Source organism: Euprymna scolopes, chromosome 15 (genome assembly GCF_053919585.1).
Source record: "Euprymna scolopes isolate OS-2025 chromosome 15, ASM5391958v1, whole genome shotgun sequence".
Taxonomy (NCBI): domain Eukaryota; kingdom Metazoa; phylum Mollusca; class Cephalopoda; order Sepiida; family Sepiolidae; genus Euprymna; species Euprymna scolopes.
This window is the reverse complement of record NC_136496.1, coordinates 108,965,687-108,985,324: the sequence shown is the minus strand read 5'-3', so window position 1 is coordinate 108,985,324 and position 19,638 is coordinate 108,965,687. Positions and strand designations below refer to the sequence as shown.

The 19,638-nt window shown below is 32.6% G+C and overlaps 1 protein-coding gene and 1 pseudogene across 2 annotated transcripts in view; one reads left to right on the top strand and one right to left on the bottom strand.

The window, feature by feature from the left end:
• Positions 1 to 19,638, bottom strand: part of LOC145294062 (uncharacterized) — a 321,134-nt gene that overhangs the window by 165,888 nt on the left and 135,608 nt on the right. The window lies entirely within an intron of this gene.
• On the top strand, positions 1,638 to 1,756 carry LOC145294299 (5S ribosomal RNA; annotated as a pseudogene).

Sequence of the window (19,638 nt, the reverse complement as noted above, 5' to 3'; positions counted from 1 at the left end):
TAGTATTTATAGATCAGCTGTGCTGTGTTTTACTCGCTGTCACTGTGTATACATTGTAGATCAGTGACAAAAGCAGATTCAAGAATTATATAAACTGTAAGCGCATTTTAACGACCAGCAACAGCGAATATATAGCATCTAGACATAAAGTTAGTATCATTATAGATAGAGGGAAAATAAAGCGATGCAAAATAGTTATACTTCGGAAATTAAATTGTGACATGTTGAAAGATATATAAAAGCCTAGCAACGGGATCGCAAAATAGGCTTAAATAAAGTTTAACTCATGCAGATGTCTTTTTTATTATTACAGAGCCAGTTCTATATTAAATATTATATTGTATCTAATATACAGAAGTGATTGAAAAAGTTAAAAAAAATATAACCTAGGTTCCATCAACTTGAATTGGGGCCAAAATATTTAGTGCTCGAACTGCGTTCCCTACCATTTGAGCTTACACGACGGATACATCAGAAAAATTTCAAATTAAACCTCTTCTGTGCATGACTATAACTATGTTTGTAATTTGCGCATTTGTGGAAATAATAAAATATATATATCGGCAAATCGAAATAGACATTTTGCATTTCAAATTGCTGATATATTTTTGTATGCGTTTTACATCCATCCAAACAATAATTTCATCTTTTATAAACTATCTATTGTGTATGATTCCTATTTCCTATTTCAGTGTTATTTGACTAGTAGTTTAAGAGGGTATTGGTTAAACACAAGTATACATATATCTACTGTTTTTATTTTCATAGATGTTCAAAGTATGTAAAATAAATACGTATAATAGGACAAGAACAAAAGAAGCAAAAAAGTAAATGAGAAATAAAAAAAATTAATAAAAACGAGAAGAATACAAAAGAGCAGAAAAGAAAGAAAGAACGAAAATAAAGTATTAATTGAAAAGCAATAAAAAAAATAATAAAAAAACGAAGAAAATTAGCAAAGAAAGAAAAAAAAAGATATAGAAATAGAATACGAAACAGTGGAAGCTATTAAACAAGAAAACAAAATAAAATAGAAATAGGCGTTATAAAATAAAATATAGAGAGAAAGCATACACGGTTCGTTGGCTTCTACACTCAATGACACAACTTCCGCTAAACAAAAGTTACTTATTTAATAGACAAAAGGATCGATGCTTTTTTCGTTGACAATCGGATGCCTCTGCCAGTTTGTTTATGCATTGGATACATTTACGCCAAGTAATAAGAATGATTCAATAATAGATACGAACCAAGTACTGGTGGCGTTTACATCTAATACAGAGTAACAAACGTTAACAGGTTTTTAACATTTTCACAAGTTAAAAAAGGTTTTATTTTCTTTAATTACATTCTAACAAATATAATCGTTCTCAATGAACGCTATTTTCTTACAATGGTTCCAAAAACAAAGAATTCAGAAAAAAAAAGCACTTTGTACATTATGGATGCGTAGACCTTGGATTATATGACTTCGTTAGTTGTAAATAATACAAAAATGAAAGCTCGCTCATATTAAGATGCTGAATTCGAGGTTAGTTTTTAATCACTTGTTATAAATGAATGAGAGATCACATGATGAAAGGAGAGAGAAAGACCGAGAGATGCTTGAACAGTTGCTTGGAAGTGTATTAATTATAATATACGGCATAATCACGGTGACACACCGCTTCCCATCAGATCACCGAAGTTAAGCAACATTGAGCCTGGTCATTACTAAAATGGGTGACCAATTTGGGAAGTCCAGGTGCTGTATGTAGGAGGACGTCGATTTTATTACAAGTGAACGTGGCAACGAAAAGAAGCAAGTCTCTTAAAATAGACTGACATTATTATTTACTATAATAATTAAATACCTACAGACACTAGTTTTTCGTCCTTTCGGGAATCATCAGTGCAGGGTGTCACGATTAACGCCAGTAGAGAAACGCGAAGCCTGTTCAAAAAGCACTGCTTCCAATTTTTACTTAGTCCGATTGGATCAGAGAGAATTTAAATAAAATTATTGTGATGACTGAAATTCTGCATTTTCATGTCTATAAAAGTTTCATTTCTCAGTTGCAGATATTGACGGTGTAAGACTGCAAGAAAGCAACGCCTATCATAGACATGCGTCATTGGATTCCTGGCAAAATAAATTCTAAAGCACAAACAACCGTGCGTTTTAATGGAATCACTTTCGTCTTCGTAGCTGTTTACCATTTTAAGTTACAAAAAGAGAACGATTTAGTTTTGGAACAACCATCGCGTATATAGCTTCCTTCAGTCTTGACACGCACTGTAAAAATGCCTGTGAGTGGATATTTTTGTGGACAGAGTTGCGCAATCTCCAGCCACTCCTCCCCTGAGTTGGCGTTGTTAAATACCAGTGGCAAGTGGAGATTCAAGATGACTGGAAACAATGTCGAAGTCAGCGGAGATAGCATACAGCGCCTCGAATTCCCAAATGGTCACCTATCTGGTATTAACCAGGCTCAACTTGCTGAAATTCGGTGATCTGACGAGAACCGGTGTGTCAACGTGATTGTGCCGTAGATCGTGTATATACATACGTGTGTACATACACAGAGAGACACCTACACACAGATATATATATATATATATATATATATATATATATATATATATATATATATATATATATATATATATACAATAAAACCACAGGATAAGGTGGCCTTCAAATACGGTTTTTTAAGTTACGATATAGAATATGATGCCTTAAGTTTCGGTATGTGCTCCGTCTTACTGTGTTATTAATAATATTATTTGATTATATACATTATATACTATACTGTTTTTTATTTTACACGATGATCATCACTTATCAAGGCCTGGAAGCCACTCAGGGATAAAGGTTATTGCAAGTACAGTACGTTAGTGATGAGATTTAATATTCGAGTTTTTTTTTTCTGCAGATATTTCATGTTGAGGTTTTGGGGTTTGTGGAACAGGTTGGCATACTTGGTTAGAGCAGGATAGAGAGGAAAAGTAAGAGAGAAAAACAGAGGAAATTGCTTTTTTTGTTTTTATTTTGTTACTAGTTTCAATGCAGTATCCCAAGGTTCTACAGTATATATATATATATATATATATATATATATATATATATATATATATATATATATATATATATATATATGTATATATATAAAAGAGTAATAAAAATTGCAATATGCCCAATCTGCTAAATCCAAGGTAGCTGATCAACGGCTTAGTTCCCACCAATTTTGGCAAATAACAAATAGGATCCTAAACAGAAGTGTGCGTTCTATCCCGACCATTATCAATGGACACGAGGTCATCTCGTCAGCATCAAACAAAGCCAAACTATTTGCAAAGAACTTTGCAGCTAATTCTACCCTATGCGACGAAGGCCATCAACTCCCCATATTTCCTCCTATAACACAGAACACGCTAGGTAACATACAAATATCCGTGCATGAGGTCGCCAAGCTAATCAAAAACCTTGATTCCAGTAAAGCAACTGGCCCTGACGGCATCCCAATTATAGTGTTAAAAAGGCTTCAACCAGAACTTGCTTCCATACTTACGAAACTATTTAAGCGCTGCCTTAAGGAGAAGTGCTTTCCGACTCCCTGGAAGACCTCATCAGTTTGTCCTGTATTTAAGAATTTAGGTGATAAGTCAGCTCCCTCTCAGTACAGACCAATGAGTCTCCTGTGTGTTATGAATAAGTTGCTGGAATCCATATTAAATAGAGAAATAGTCAACCACCTCAGCAGAAACAACTTTCTTATTGACACACAATATGGTTTCCGCTCTACAAGATCTACCGCAGATGTGCTGACGGTTATATCTCATAGGATTGGTGAATCTCTTGACAAAGACTTCCTTTCTAGGGCAATTGCTCTTGACATATCAAAGGCCTTCGACAGGGTATGGCATAAGGGTCTACTTCACAAGATTTCCAGCTACGGTATAACTGGAAATGTTTTCTCAATCATTAAATCATTTCTCTCCGATACGCTCATAAGAGTAGTGGTCGATTGACAAAAATCAGAGGCCTGCAGTATTAATGCTGGAGTCCCTCAAGGGTCAATCCTGGGCCCAATTCTCTTCCTGACCTACATCAATGATCTCCCTAAACACATACTTAAATACTTCGTAGACATCTTTGCTGATGACACGACCATCTATGGCAACACATCAAAGGCTGTAAATGACAAAGTTCTCTCTGATTCTCTCTCCTCTGATTTCGAGCGCGTGGTTAAGTGGGGGAAAACGTGGCTGGTTACCTTTAATGCATCTTAAACCAAACTCCTATCCTTACATCATCAACGCTCTGGTCCCCATCTGGCATCAATTGGGATGGATGGCTCTCGTCTGGGAGAGGCCCCGTGTTTTGACAAGCTTCTGGGTTTGACCTTTACTCCTGATCTGAAATGGAACACATACATCAAGTCTGTTGCCAAGGTCGCTGGAAAAAGGGTGGGATCCTTCTACCGCTCCAGAAGATATCTCACTACTGATGCAATTCTCTATCTATATAAAAGCCAAGTACGTCCAAGGATGGAATACTGTTGCCATATCTGGGCAGGAGCTGCAAAAAGCACCCTATCCTGCCTTGACAGAGTACAAAATAGACTTCGTGGCTTAGTGAGGGATGCCCTTTTCTCTACCCTGCAACCTCTCTCCCACAGAAGAGACGTTGCGAGCCTATCCTTGTTTTATCGGTATTTCCATGGCAGATGCTCGTCTGAACTCCAATCTCTGGTCCCCCCTCGCCAATCTTTTACGAAAAATACCTGTCTAGAAACCACTGTGAAAAATTTCCCCCATTCTTTATCTGTGCCTAAATCAAAACGTGGATTCCATGAACAAAGCTTCTGTCTTAGAACTACACACCTGTGGAACTCTGTTCCGTCTGCCTGCTTCTCACCTGACTACAACTTGGGTGTGTTCATGTCCAACGTTGACAATTCCTAATGAACCTCCCCCTTAAGTAAACACTACATCAAATGTCCACACTAACGTAATGTACTTGCAATAACCCTTATCTCTGAGTGGCTTCCGGGCCTTGATAAGTGGTGACCACTGTGTAAAAAAAATATATATGTATAGGCGGTACGCGCGTGTGTATATCCACTAGACAAATAAAAACACCTATGGGCCTGTTACTTAACTTGGGTTTAGTTTAAAAGAAATAAAATATAGTTTTTTAATTACCCTAGTTTTGTATAACTTATCTATGAGATAAAATTAAAAAGTTATTTTTCATGCACTCTATATACACCATTTTTTTTGCGTTTACTCTGCAGACAAAGATGATGATATAACTACTTAGAGTGCTATGCGTTTCTACAATAGACGTACGGGTGCCTGCGCGTAAAATTTTTGTGGCAGGAGGTACGCAATCTCCAACCACACTTCTCCTGAGCCGACATTGTTAAATACCAGTGGCAATTGAAGTGTATGTACAGGACGACTGGGAACAATGCCTAGATGAGCGGAGAGCATATATAGCGCCTAGAATTCGCAAATGGTCACCCACTTGGTACTAGCCAGACTCAACGTTGCTTAACTTCGGTGATCTGACGAGAAGCGGTGTGTCAACGTGATTGTGCCGTAATATATATATATATATATATATATATATATATATATATATATATATATATATATATATATATATATATATATATATATATATATATATATATATATATATATATATATATATATATATATATATATATATATATATATATATATATATATATATATATATATATATATATATATATATATATATATATATATATATATATATATATATATATATATATATATATATATATATATATATATATATATATATATATATATATATATATATATATATATATATATATATATATATATATATATATATATATATATATATATATATATATATATATATATATATATATATATATATATATATATATATATATATATATATATATATATATATATATATATATATATATATATATATATATATATATATATATATATATATATATATATATATATATATTACGGCACAATCACGTTGACACACCGCTTCTCGTCAGATCACCGAAGTTAATACCCCGAAATTCGAAACTATCAAATTACACCCCTTCCTTTTCATATATATATATATATATATATATATATATATATATATATATATATATATATATATATATATATATGAAAAGGAAGGGGTGTAATTTGATAGTTTCGAATTTGGGGGTATCAAAACCAAAGCAAAATATGATAAAAGTAAAAAATAAAATAGAATAACCCCATAATTTATTATATCATACCTGTTCACACTGAAATACTTATCACAATATTCTGTGGATCTATGTTAAAAAACCTTGTTAAACTTTTTGACATATTTCCATTCTATGGAGGTCAGGTGCGAACGAACACCCCATAATTTTATTATACCATACTTCTTCAAACTGAAACATAATTATCAAAGTATACTTACGCAAATAGATATGAAAAGTTTCGTTCCTATTTCCATTCTATGGAGGCCATGCGCGAACGCAGACCCCACAATTTTATTATATCATCCCTATTTAAGTTAAAACATACTTATCAAAGTATTATTATGTACATTTATATCAAAAACACGTGTAAACGTTTTTTTTTTTAATTTGAAAATTTTTTATTTCCATACTTTGTAGACCAGGCGCGAACGAAGACCCCACAATTTTAATGAACCACTGTTCTGCCAGATCAAACATACCCATTCATATGTCTCGATACATCTTCTGTCATTATATTTAATCAGTTTTTTTTTTAAATAGTACAACCATATAGGAGCCTATTCGTGACCACACACACACACACACACACACACACACACATTCAGCTTTATATATATATATATATTTTTTGTTGTATATAAGCTTTAATATTTCGCTACACATTCATGAGAATTATTCGGACAGCTAATCACAAATAACTAGGTAGCTATTTAGGCGATACCTTTTACACAAAAGATTAATCCGTACTCTACTCCGGACTTTAATCCGTACGGTCTAAACTGAATAGCTCTCTACTCACTTGTAATTCGCAAACCGAAACATGTTCATGAATATGTAGAGAAACAAACTCTTATCTTACTTCGGTGTTGCGGCCTCTGGTATTAACCTCATTGTTTATTTTACCTCTGGAAAATATTAACCTGGAATTATATATATATATATATATATATATATATATATATATATGCATTATTTTTGAAATATAATTATTCACTGACACGTGTTTCGCCGTCTACGACTCATTAGAGTGGCTGAATTAAGCGAGATTAGAAATCGGTCCCCAATAGTAAGCAGCTAAAACCCTTACCCCTCTTCCACCTGTTCGGATTTACGTATATATTATTTGTTTTTGTGATAAGTCTTAATTATTTAGGAAAGTGCATTTTTTATCTAAATACGAGTTGGGAATTAATTCCTTTTTAACCAATTTGGTACTCTCACATGGGGAGCGATATGTATAATATTTTTAAAATATAATTATCCACTGACACGTGCTTCTTTATCTATGACTAATCAGAGTGGCTGAATCAAGTGAGATTCGAAACCGGGACCCCGTGGTTATAAGCCTAAACCCTTACACATCGTCCACCTCGCTGACTCTTCGAATATATCGCGATTTACATATATGTTATTTGTTTTTGTTTTGTGATACGTCTCCAGCCACTCTGATTAGTCATAGTCGACGAAACACGTGTCAGTAGATAATTTTATTTTAAAAATACCGCTCCCCATGTGGGGTACCAAATTGGTTAAAGGGAAAATTATTTCCAACTCGCATTTAGGTAAAAATGCACTTTCGTAAATAATTGAATTCATTCAAGACGTATCGCAAAAACAAAAACAAATAACACACGCACACACACACACACACACGCACATATGTATATATATATATATATATATAAAATCATTTGTATATCTATCTATCTATGTATATATATATTGCATATATGTATATATATCATGTATATATTGCATAAATATATTACATATATAATATATTATATATATGTGTGTGTGTGTGTGTGTGTGGGTGTGTGTGTGTGTGTGTGTGTGTGCGGAGGGGGGAATAAACTTGCCTTTATTGATAGTCTGGTCTTATTCGTGGTGCTGTCTTGGGATGATTCGATTATTTTCGCGTTTTCGATTTATTTATCGAAATAAAAAAACCCAAAGGACAGTAGGGAAAAAGTGTCGGAATTTAGCGTAAATATCTTGGAATTACGACAGGGAGACACCCTCTGTGGACAGAGTCGAACGCAGAGGTGAGATAAAAACCGGAGCGAAGATTAAAGACTGCCGGTTCTGTGCGGTCAACCACAGATAGAGGACAGAAATAATGGGAAAAACAAGAGAACCGGAAGTGAAATCAGCCTTAAATAGCTGGCAAATCTTGCCTTTCATACACATCACGTATTTTCCCGTACTTCAATCTCGTGTTAGTTACGTTTTGCTACGTTTTATTTGTCATGGTTATGAATGCGTTTGCATGTGAACTTATACATTGGGAAGTATAAGTGTACATGCCCATTCCTTAGTTCAGAAGTCTCCAACCAACGGCCCGCCGGCCAGATCCGGCCTGCTAAAATCTTTAATCTGGCCCGCGATGCTATTATTAACACCGTGAAAATATTCAGGAAAACTTTAAAATGGAAATATAGTAAAATTGTGAGGTGTTTATATATATATATATATATATATATATATATATATATATATATATATATATATATAATGACTAGCAGGCCGCCCGGCATTGCTCGGTCATAAAATACGCTTAAATATAATATTTGCTTAATGCAGATTTCGTATTTATTATATTATATTGGACCCAATATATAGTAATGATTTAAAAAGTAAAAAAAAAAAATGTTTCCTGCGCCACAACTGAGAATCGAAACCAAAACGTTAACCTTACTGTTTACTTTTTCCTTTGACGTTAATACCTGAGCTATGAAGACGTGATTGTTGCTAAGCTAAAATTTAAAGCATGAACCAATAGCTATTACGTTACGCAAGAATATCCGTAATGCTGTCGTTCGACATTCACCTGACAAATTCCATGTTTTTTTTTTAATTTTGAAACTTTTGCAACGATTTTCTCCGGCTGAAACACAAATATAAAGACCTTTTGTTTCATCTTGCTTTCATGGGGAGGCAAATAAACACTAATAGAAAAAAAAGTTTTTTAATATGAATATCAATACACAAAAAAAAAACAAATTTATATGATTATAGACATATTTAAAAATTCCGTTTTTAGAACCAGTTTTACTAAAAAAAAGAAAAAAAAAGCAAAGCTAAGGAGCAGAACAGAATAAACACATTCAGGTCATTTTTTTAAAAGAAATTTCTCCGCATAGTTCTAAAAGGTCAGCAATATGCCCCCCCCGTTTGACATCTTTAGAGACCTTGCTTTAGTTGATGATTCGCCGAAATAGTTGATTCTATTAGTATTATTCTTACTGCTTGTACTAATATTACTACTAATATCAATCTATATAATATTCGTCTTCTCCCTTCTTTAGTAAATTCCTACGTTACGCTTTCAAAAAGACCAAGAGAAAAAATTGTTGACGTTAAAAACAAAGCTGAATTCGCAAAAACGACCTGAATGTGTTTTGTACTGTTTTAATCCTCAACTTTGTTTTTTAGGGAAGTTGGTTGTAAAAAATCACATTCTTTTGATCTATCTATACTCCTATAATAATTGTGTGTGTGTGTGTGTGTGTGTGTGTGTGTGTGTGTGTGTGTGTGTGTGTGTTGATATTCATATTAAATACTCTTTAAAAAGACAAATCTTGAAATCCTGGACAAAAGTCTGAAAGAGACCTTCTTTTGATGTAACCTCTTTTTCGAATATCATAATAATATTATATGACCATCGTTGTAATGGCGTGAGTCAGAAACATGTGATTATTTCGACATGTAGCGAAACTTTACGTAAAAATGCGAACATTGGAAAGAAACAGAGAAAAAAAGAAGACATTGTCGCCGAAGAGTTGCTGTACTGAAGGAATAAATTAAAGATTGCCTCGACAATGTGAGTTGATTATTTGTATTGAACTATGTAACACAATATTACTTTCTGAGTATTTATTAGTATTTATTGATTTATCATATTTGGGTCAGTTCTTTATTTAAAATACTTTGGACATTATTTTTGTAGAAATGCTAATAAACTCACATTTGCTGCATGTTAGAGGGTTTTTTTTTTCTGTTTTGGGGCTATATAGAAAAATAACAGCTTCATCAAATCATATTTGTGGATTAAATACATATCCAAGTCCGGGGAGTTTTCACAGGTCTTGCTAGTAATAATAATAATAATAATAATAATAATAATAATAATAATAATAATAATAATAATAAATTATTGACTAGGACTTTTCACACATCATTATTTGTAATAGCGCACTACCAACAAAACATGTTATCCCTAAAGTCTATTTTAATAAACCCAATTTAAAGTCATTAGGCATTATCTCAACAGCTGTTTACCATTGATTTTTCACTGCTCAGGATTGTTGGCTTTTTTATGAATTTGAATTGCAATAAACCCAATTCAAAGTCATCAGGCATTATCTCATCAGCTGTTTACCATTTATTTTTTCGCTGCTAAGGGTCGTTGGCTTTTTCTAGAATTTTAATTGCAATAGGTGCTCCTATTCTCAGGATCCTTCTATTCTTAGCATAAGCGGTACTCTATCTTCGGCCGTTTCACCCTCTTTCACTTATTCTCGACGATGTATTTCGTACAAAAGAGGATTTCCGAAGGGAAAATGCTATTTGTGATTGTTTTAGTTCTCCATAATTAGTTACTTATTAGAAGTTCTCACGTGGTGGTGTTAGAGTGTGGCTGAGAACAACGTTTCATAGATTTCTAGTAGTGTACACACATCTTCCGATACACATTGCAAATGACTTAGCGTAATCGCAAGGCCGTTTACCATTGAATTATGGCTGACAACGACCATTAAGCTTCTTGGATATTTGGCTAGCAATAAGCATATCCATTTTTTGTATTATTATTGCTCGTTTTGTTAATGCTCGCCCTCCTCATAACGTGATGGCTTTTTGAGGGAGGTAAAGTTTATACTATTTTTTGCAGTTTCAGTTCCTTTGGGTTCACATGAATTTTCTTTTCCTGTTTCTGTTGCAAGATTCCTGTGGCTTCTTAGTGACTGTAGCTTATGTGCGGGGATTCTGCATTCGAGCATTCGATTTTAGATTCCAAAGAAGAAGAAGAAGAAGAAGAAGAAGAAGAAGAAGAAGAAGAAGAAGAAGAAGAAGAAGAAGAAAAAGAAGAAAAGTAGTAGTAGTAGTTGTAGAAGAAGAAGTAGTAGTAGTAGTAGTAGCAGCAGCAGCAGCAGGAGCAGCAGCAGGAGCAGCAGCTAGAGTATGAAAATGTAAAGTAGTCAAGGTCATTACCCTTTAATTAGAACGCCTGGGGCCATAATTAAAACCCACCATAAATGGCTTAAGCGGATTGACAGAAGCATTTTTTTTTTTAAGTTTTATTTGATAGGAACGGTAAAAGTGTTAAGGTACTGCTTTAATGTATCAAGTCAGATGGATTAAACTGATGTTTTAAAAAGATCCAACAAAAAAAAGCAACAAAAAAATTAGTACTGCTACGATAATAATGATTATGATGACTATATTAATGATAATGATGATGATAATGATGATAATCATAATAATAATGATGATTAAAATAATAATAATAATAATGATGATAATAATAATAAAGATAATAATAGTAATAGAAAATAATAAAAATAATAATAATCATAAAATAATAATAATAAAAATAATATTATATAAATAATAATAATCATAATAATAAAAATAATAATAAATATTATATAAATAATAATAATAATCATAATAAAAATGGTAATAAATAATAATAATAATAATAATAATAATATAATAATAATAATAATAATAATAATAATAATAACAACATTCATCTCCTTTGCTATTTAATTTTATTTCTGCGTTCGTGGTTGATATGTAGGTATTTACATTTCATGCCGACACCGAGAAAGGTGAGTCTCCCTCTATGAAAGTTCAAAGACAAATGAAGTAATAATAATAAATAATGGTTGCATTAACATAGGATGAGCGATGTGTATTCGTTCAGATGATTATAAATCATAGCATATTATAACAATTAACTCGGCCTATTGTTATTTTTTTCTCAAAATAATAATAATCGTTATGATAAGGTTCTCTTTGGAAACCATAAAACCAAAATGTCCGCCGTTGAAGGCTTTTTTTTTTCCACGAATCATGACTAGTTCATCGCCACTGTTCAGTCTCGAGAGGCTACGGATTGCCTCTGAGATAGGGACCGCTCAGATAATTGTGTAGCAAGTGTTCTGCCGTTTCCAACCACACATTTCCGGAATAAGTACTGCTTGATATCAGTTACAAGGGGAAATCCGGAAAATTTAGCAACAAAGATGAAACGCATAGAATATTTGATATACTAAATGGTCACCCATCTTATTACTGACAAGGTACACCGTTGCTTGAAATTCTTATTCTTAAGAATATTTGGAAACTTGAAATGGTTTCTTAGGCTACATTTGAAGAACTTTTACTCGGTTGTTAGATAAGAGAGAAGACAAACGATTGAGGAGCGAGAGGGAGGGACATATAGTCCCGCTTAATAGACAACATATCGAAGTAATGATTCAATATAACTATCTAGAAGACATCTTAAATTTTTCCTGTCTCTCTTCTTCTTTATTAAGAAAAAAACTATATAGAGTCGCTTCTAACAGGCGCAACATAGATAAAACAAAGAAAAATGTTACCGTGTGAATAAATCTGATAAAAATGTCCGAATCGCGAAGTTTACATAAGAAATTCTAAATGACATGCAACACAAGCTTTATCTCGTTATCATGTAAAATAAATTAATAAAGAAATAAAGAAATCCTTTTCTTTAATAAAAAGAAAGTGATGTTACCCTTGTTTATTCGCTATCGTCCACATAGCCACGTAAGGAAAATGCGAATATTTTTGCTATAATGAACAACGCGTGTTTGTGCGAGGAAACACGCATTCAAGGGAAAGATCTGTACGTTCAAATAGCACCGAGGCAATACATGGGCGTACTTGTCTTGCGTATCTTGTTTTTATTAAACTTTTTATTTTTGTCGTATCGGTGCATGCATACACACACACACACACACACACACACACACACACACACACACACACACACACACACGCACGCACATACACACACACATATATGTATATATAATGTGTGTGTGTCTTTGTGTGTGTGTCAATTATTTGAGCATGTGTGCTGGTTGCACTGATTTCCACAATTATCAATGTTTGCCAAGTTTATTTGCTGGTTATTCTCTATTTGATTGTCCCATCCATGTTTTCGTTCTTATTGTTTGCCTAACAAATGAAGCTTGCTAAATTTCAGAGAGGAAAAGAAGAAGAGAGAGAATAAGATGGACAAAGAGGAGGAGGAGGGGGGCCGAAGGAGAGGAGAAATGAAAGTCGAAAAAGAAAATAAATAAATAAATAAATTAACAAACGAAAATGAAAACAGTCCATACCAAAAAAATAAATAAATAAATAATTTTTTTTTAAAATAACAGCGAACACGGTAAAAGATGAATAAACAAACAACAATTGCAACATTAAAAACAGTTTAAACTACTAAAAAAAATATTTTTTTAAAAAGTAAGCGATAATTAAATCGACAATTTGTGTAACCTTTCTTTAGCAATTGCAATTGTTCGTTTTTATTTTCTTAACTTTTTTCTTATATTCTTCATAAAGAATCCATTTTAGTTTTACTTTTACTAGCAGCAAGATGAGGTTGGCATAGAAACGACGCTGCTATTTGTTAAGAAAATGGCGTCGTTCTGTTCGAAATTATGTTTTTTATGCCTTTTTATTTATAATTTGTTTTTCAGTTCATTATAGAATAGATTTATTTATATCTGCATTAGACTGTCGTTTGTCTCAAATTAGTTCAGCGTTTGTTAGAATGCAAAAAAAAGGACGATTCCAAACCGAGCAGATTGTAAATGAGTCGCACTAATTTTTAAAAAGTTGTTGATGTAGAATGTATGCGTATTTTAGGTAAACATTTCACAGTTTTTAACAAACATCTCTCTATAAAAATATGATGCACGTTTTTTTTTCTTATCATTTCTTTTTGTGGGTATGGGGCATCGTACTGGATACCAGACAATTTTAGACACTCCACTCGAGATCTATTTTAGATTCTTACTGTTAGATATTTGGCAGGTGGAGAGAGGCACGCATGCAAATTAATTTCACTCGAGGACTGAGAGGTTTTCCAGCACTGTCTGTTGAAATGCATAATTTGACCAAAATATGTGAGAGAAATATCGGTCACAGAAGTATAATAATAGACAATGAAAAATATTAAACATTCCAGAATGAAAGAATATTTTTTTATAAATCAACAACAGAAAGCGAAGATGACGCAGGGTTGGCCACACAACAAAGATAAGCTGAGAAAACATTCACACCTCCGCAACTGATATTACACCCGTTATATTAAATCAAAAATGTTGTTATTGGGAATAAACAAAACAATTTTTATAACTCTGCTGATTGTGTTTAATCGCTGCCAAGTGTATATATCGTAGACGGTTACAAAAGTCGATTTAGAAATTATATAGACTAAAAAGCGTATTGAACGACCAGCTGTAGCGAATATATTACATTACCGTTTGTATTTTTCTTGCATTTGATTCATCGGTATATTTTTCAGAGGGGTTTTCTCATTCTTTTTCGCGAGTTTGGTTGTTCTTATATTTTCTGTAATAATGGCGATCTTCTTAAAATTCTAGTTTCTTTTAATGTCGTACATAATTCTTCGAACTCTATTATCTTCTCCTTCTGAACCGTGTTTCAGTCAGTCATTAGGTAAAACGACTTCAAATAGGGTTGCTACTTTCTCACTCTTTCCCATTATAACTATGTCATGTTTAACAGCCTGGTTTACTATGTCTGTGAATAGAGTATTCATACTGGATCATGTATGACTTGTTTCCAATCGCTATTTCTTGTACATGTTCTCGCATGCCTGTATATATGTGTTTATGTTCTACATAACACTTTTTCAGATATAGTATTACATTCTTGCCAGAGAATAAGACGTAAAGTCAGGTGTGATTTTAGAAAGGCCAACACACCCAGATAAGCGCACTATAGACAAGGAAAATGCCAGAACAGCTCCGAGAACATTTCTCGGTAGGGGGCGTCAAGCGATTAGCAATAAATTAACCCCGTCTCAGAGAGTAGGTAATGTCTGGGACGATGGGCCTCTTGGAGATAACAGAACCGACATTATACTCGTGCAAAAGGAAGGTTATTAGTAAAAAATAGAACATTAGCGCAATTTTTTTTAATTTTTTATCTTTCTTAATATTGTTATTTAGTCATGCTGTTATAGAGTAAATCGGTCCTGGATATGACTTTAAACTATATCCGATGGCGAGGCCCCAGCTTCCGGGCTTTAGGGAGTGTGGAGCCACTCTTTAATTACCATTGCTCGCAGGTTCACTCTGGCTAGGAGTGGTAGTACCTGTTAGGGTTCCAACTATGGGTTAAATAGAAACCGATTTGGAAAACGACCCCCAAATATATTCGATTAAAAAATTGTTCTTCAAAATCACTGGATTCTGCATTAAATGACCTGAAAAGGGTTGATATGCCGTAAAACAAAAACAATCAAAAACAACCATTACCCAAATCATACTTATATCTTCTTGATTAATTAACAAGCCACATAAATATGTATGCATGTATGTACGTTGTGTTTGTAGTCTAACGAACTGTTGTCCTCGTACATAAATGTATATCTTAAAGCCCCGTGACTCGTCTAGTTTTTTGGGAAGGTGCGTGTCAGAATATATAATACACTAAACATGATGACAATCCATGTTTCTGCTGTTTATTGCTTCTGTGGGATTCGTCAACCGTCTTAAGGAGATCAGGAACTTGTTTAAAAGAAACGCTTCAAGAAAAGGACCCAAAACGAATGAGTGTTTTTATTTTATTCACTCCTCAGGCATCTCGTTACAGCAGAACTGGAGTGAATCTTGACCTGTAGTTTTCCTATTCAACTCCCTTATACAAAGACCCTTTTAAACCACCTTGCTTGTTCCGTGTCTCAAATCCAACTCAAACGATGCTTGCGCAAACTGGAACACATGGCACGTAACACTTTACCATTGTTCCCTCTTCGCATAATTTCCAGTGCAAACTGACCGGTCACAGAGTTTGACAAAGTTTGACAACCTGTTAACACATGACGATTTACATCTCTGTTGTCCACTCATCGCTATATAGATAAAAAGATAAATAGATAGATAAATAGAACGATAGATAGATAGATAGATAGATAGATAGATAACGGGTAATTAAATGTCTCTGCACATCTATTAACTAACAATATTGTTGTGGTGGCACCCACTCATTTACATATGTGGATAATATTACACATAAATAACAAGACTCGGTTAGTCTGAGTGTGTATTAACCAGAAGCCACTGAAGGCCGAGCCGAGAGCAGATATGTTCTCCAGCCAAGACTTTCTTAGCTGACGACCATTATGTAAATATACTGTGAATATACATTTTCTGATACACTTCTTATTGATCTACCTTTGTTTGTTGAGTCTTCATTTGTATTGCCTTATACGTTATTTGGTTCAACCTGCAAACATAACAGTTGACGACGAAGATGAACGTCAAACATAACAAATATGTGTGTCACTTTTCGACGAAGCACCTAAATAGTAAAGTTTACAAAAATGAAAACAACATTGTCTTCATTTTTTTTCATCCTGTGATCTTGATTGCACATGTCACACTTGAGGAGTTTAATAATTTATTATTAATCCAAGCAGATATATATTTATTAACTTACACGTCCTCTTACATATTTTGTTAAAAATGTATTCTATAAATATAACTTTATATTTGATGTAGAGAAATACGTTTTTCTGTTAAATGTTGTGCTTCTAAATTGATTTAAAAGTTTCTTAAGGGTTTGATAGTTTGGGTATTAGTTGGCATGCATAAATCATAACGTGTATAAAGAAAATGGCTTACTGGGTTGCTTAAAATAGATTTAAAATTCGCAAACTCACAAACTTAAGTAACAAAGACTCTCTCTCTCTCTCTCTCTCTCTCTCTCTCTCTCTCTCTATATATATATATATATATATATATATATATATATATATATATATATATATATATATAAAGTGATGGTTGTATTGTTCCAACGACAGAAAAAATGTATATCTAAAAGAGTGTAGCAATCAATAATTGTAGGTTTTTCAGACTTTTATAAATTTTTAATATTTTAAAATATTAAGAAATAATAAAAGTCTGAAATACCTACACTTGTTGATGGTTACACTCTTATATATATATATATATATATATATATATATATATATACATATATATATATGTGTGTGTGTGTGTGTGGCTGTGCTAGATCGGCGTTTCCCGATAGTAAAATACGCTTGACTATATTTTTATTCATGCAGATTTCGTGTTTTTTTATTACAGAGTAAATACACTCGTGGTTATCATATTGAAAGTGTACGTAATATAAAGTAATATATAGTAATGATTTCAAGATTTGAAAATCTGAATTTGGCGCCATCAGCTCAAATCGACACCAAAGCATATAGCTCTTTAGCCTTATTCGTTACCATCTAAAATTTGTTCTTACGCACATAAAAGCTTAAAAAATAACGTGGTAAAATGTATAAATGAGTATTTGCGTATGCGTAGAAAGACACTTTAAGTCGACTTACGCCTACCAAGTTCGATTTTTCTTTTCAATTTTGACCTTTCAGCAACTATATTTACTGACTAAAAAAGAAATCAAATTTGTTTCATAGGTCCAAATCATTATTATATAAAGTTTCAAATTTCTGAACCAAACATTAGAAGGAGAGTGTACTACCGTCTGGAACTCAGAATGAGAGATTAACAAGTTCTTTTACATATATAATCCACATACAACACTGTTTCACAGCTCATTAGTGCGGTTAGACAAGCAACTACCTTAAGTCAAGATCGAAATCCGACGGCACAAATGATAATCGTAGTTTCTAACCGTTGGGCAATTCAGCTGCGGCTATACGGGCAGTAAATTATCTATATTTTGGCATTGCCAATTTAGTTACACAAAGAGAATTGCTGCATACGCTAATGATAATTTGTATATCACTTCCCAAGATACTCAACCCAACATAGCGAGCATTATAAAACGAGTTAAGCGGTCTATTATAATCAGCCACACTAACACGACCATCATAGGATATATATATATATATATATATATATATATATATATATATACATACATATATATATATATATATATTAATATATATATATGTATATATATACATACATATATATATATGAATGCATATATATATATATATATATATATATATATATATATATATATATATATATATATCCTGTGATGGTCGTGTAATGGTAGCTGATTATCGTTTAACACGTTTTATTTAGTCGAAAACAATCGCCGACGGGTAACTGCCTTTGTTATCATACGAAGGACATACCACTTATACGTGATCCCATCAAATCTCACTTTCGTCATAGAAATTTTCTTTTTTTTTATTGCCCGGAAGGAATTATTCCTCTTAAGATTTTAGATCAAGAGGGTGGAACGATCAAATATCATTTTCAGACATTATCAGTTTCAATGTGGTTATTTTATATATAAAAAAAAAAAATAGATAACTTATTTTTACACGCAGAAGTGTTGGTGAGGGGGCCTCGTCCTTGCCGGGTCTCAAATACACGTAATATATTTTAATTCACGAAGATTTCGTATTTATTATTACAGAGCCAATTCCCTATTTAATATGTATATATATATATATATATATATATATATATATATATGTATATATACATATATATATATATATATGTATATATACTATGTATATATAATATACTATATATACATATATAACATATATATATTAAAGTGTATATATAATATATGTATATAATAATTTACTATAATAATTATGAAAAAAATAAATATATAATATATGTATATATTTAATATATATATATGTGTGTATATATATATATATATAATTTTAGCTTGCTATTTTTTCGAAAGTAGGGTAACCAGTGAAATATAACGAGGGTAATACAAGAGTGTTCAATACAGAAGTAGAGCAAGTAGTTACATTTTCTAAGTTATCTTTACATAAGCAGAATTTTGTTGCTACACAGTCATGGGCATGTTTCGGTCTACTAGCATTTATTAACTAGAGACCTCCTCAGGCAATAACCCTTATCTCCAAACGGGAATTCTAAATGAAGAGCGAAAATTAAGTTTCAGCAAAAAAAAAAGAGGCCTTCTTTTGCTGAAAGTTAATTTTCGCTTATATAAGGACAAATTTAATATATATATATATATATATATATATATATGTATGTATGTATGTATATACATATGTGTGTGTATGTATAGGTTGATTTTAAAAGGTAAAATA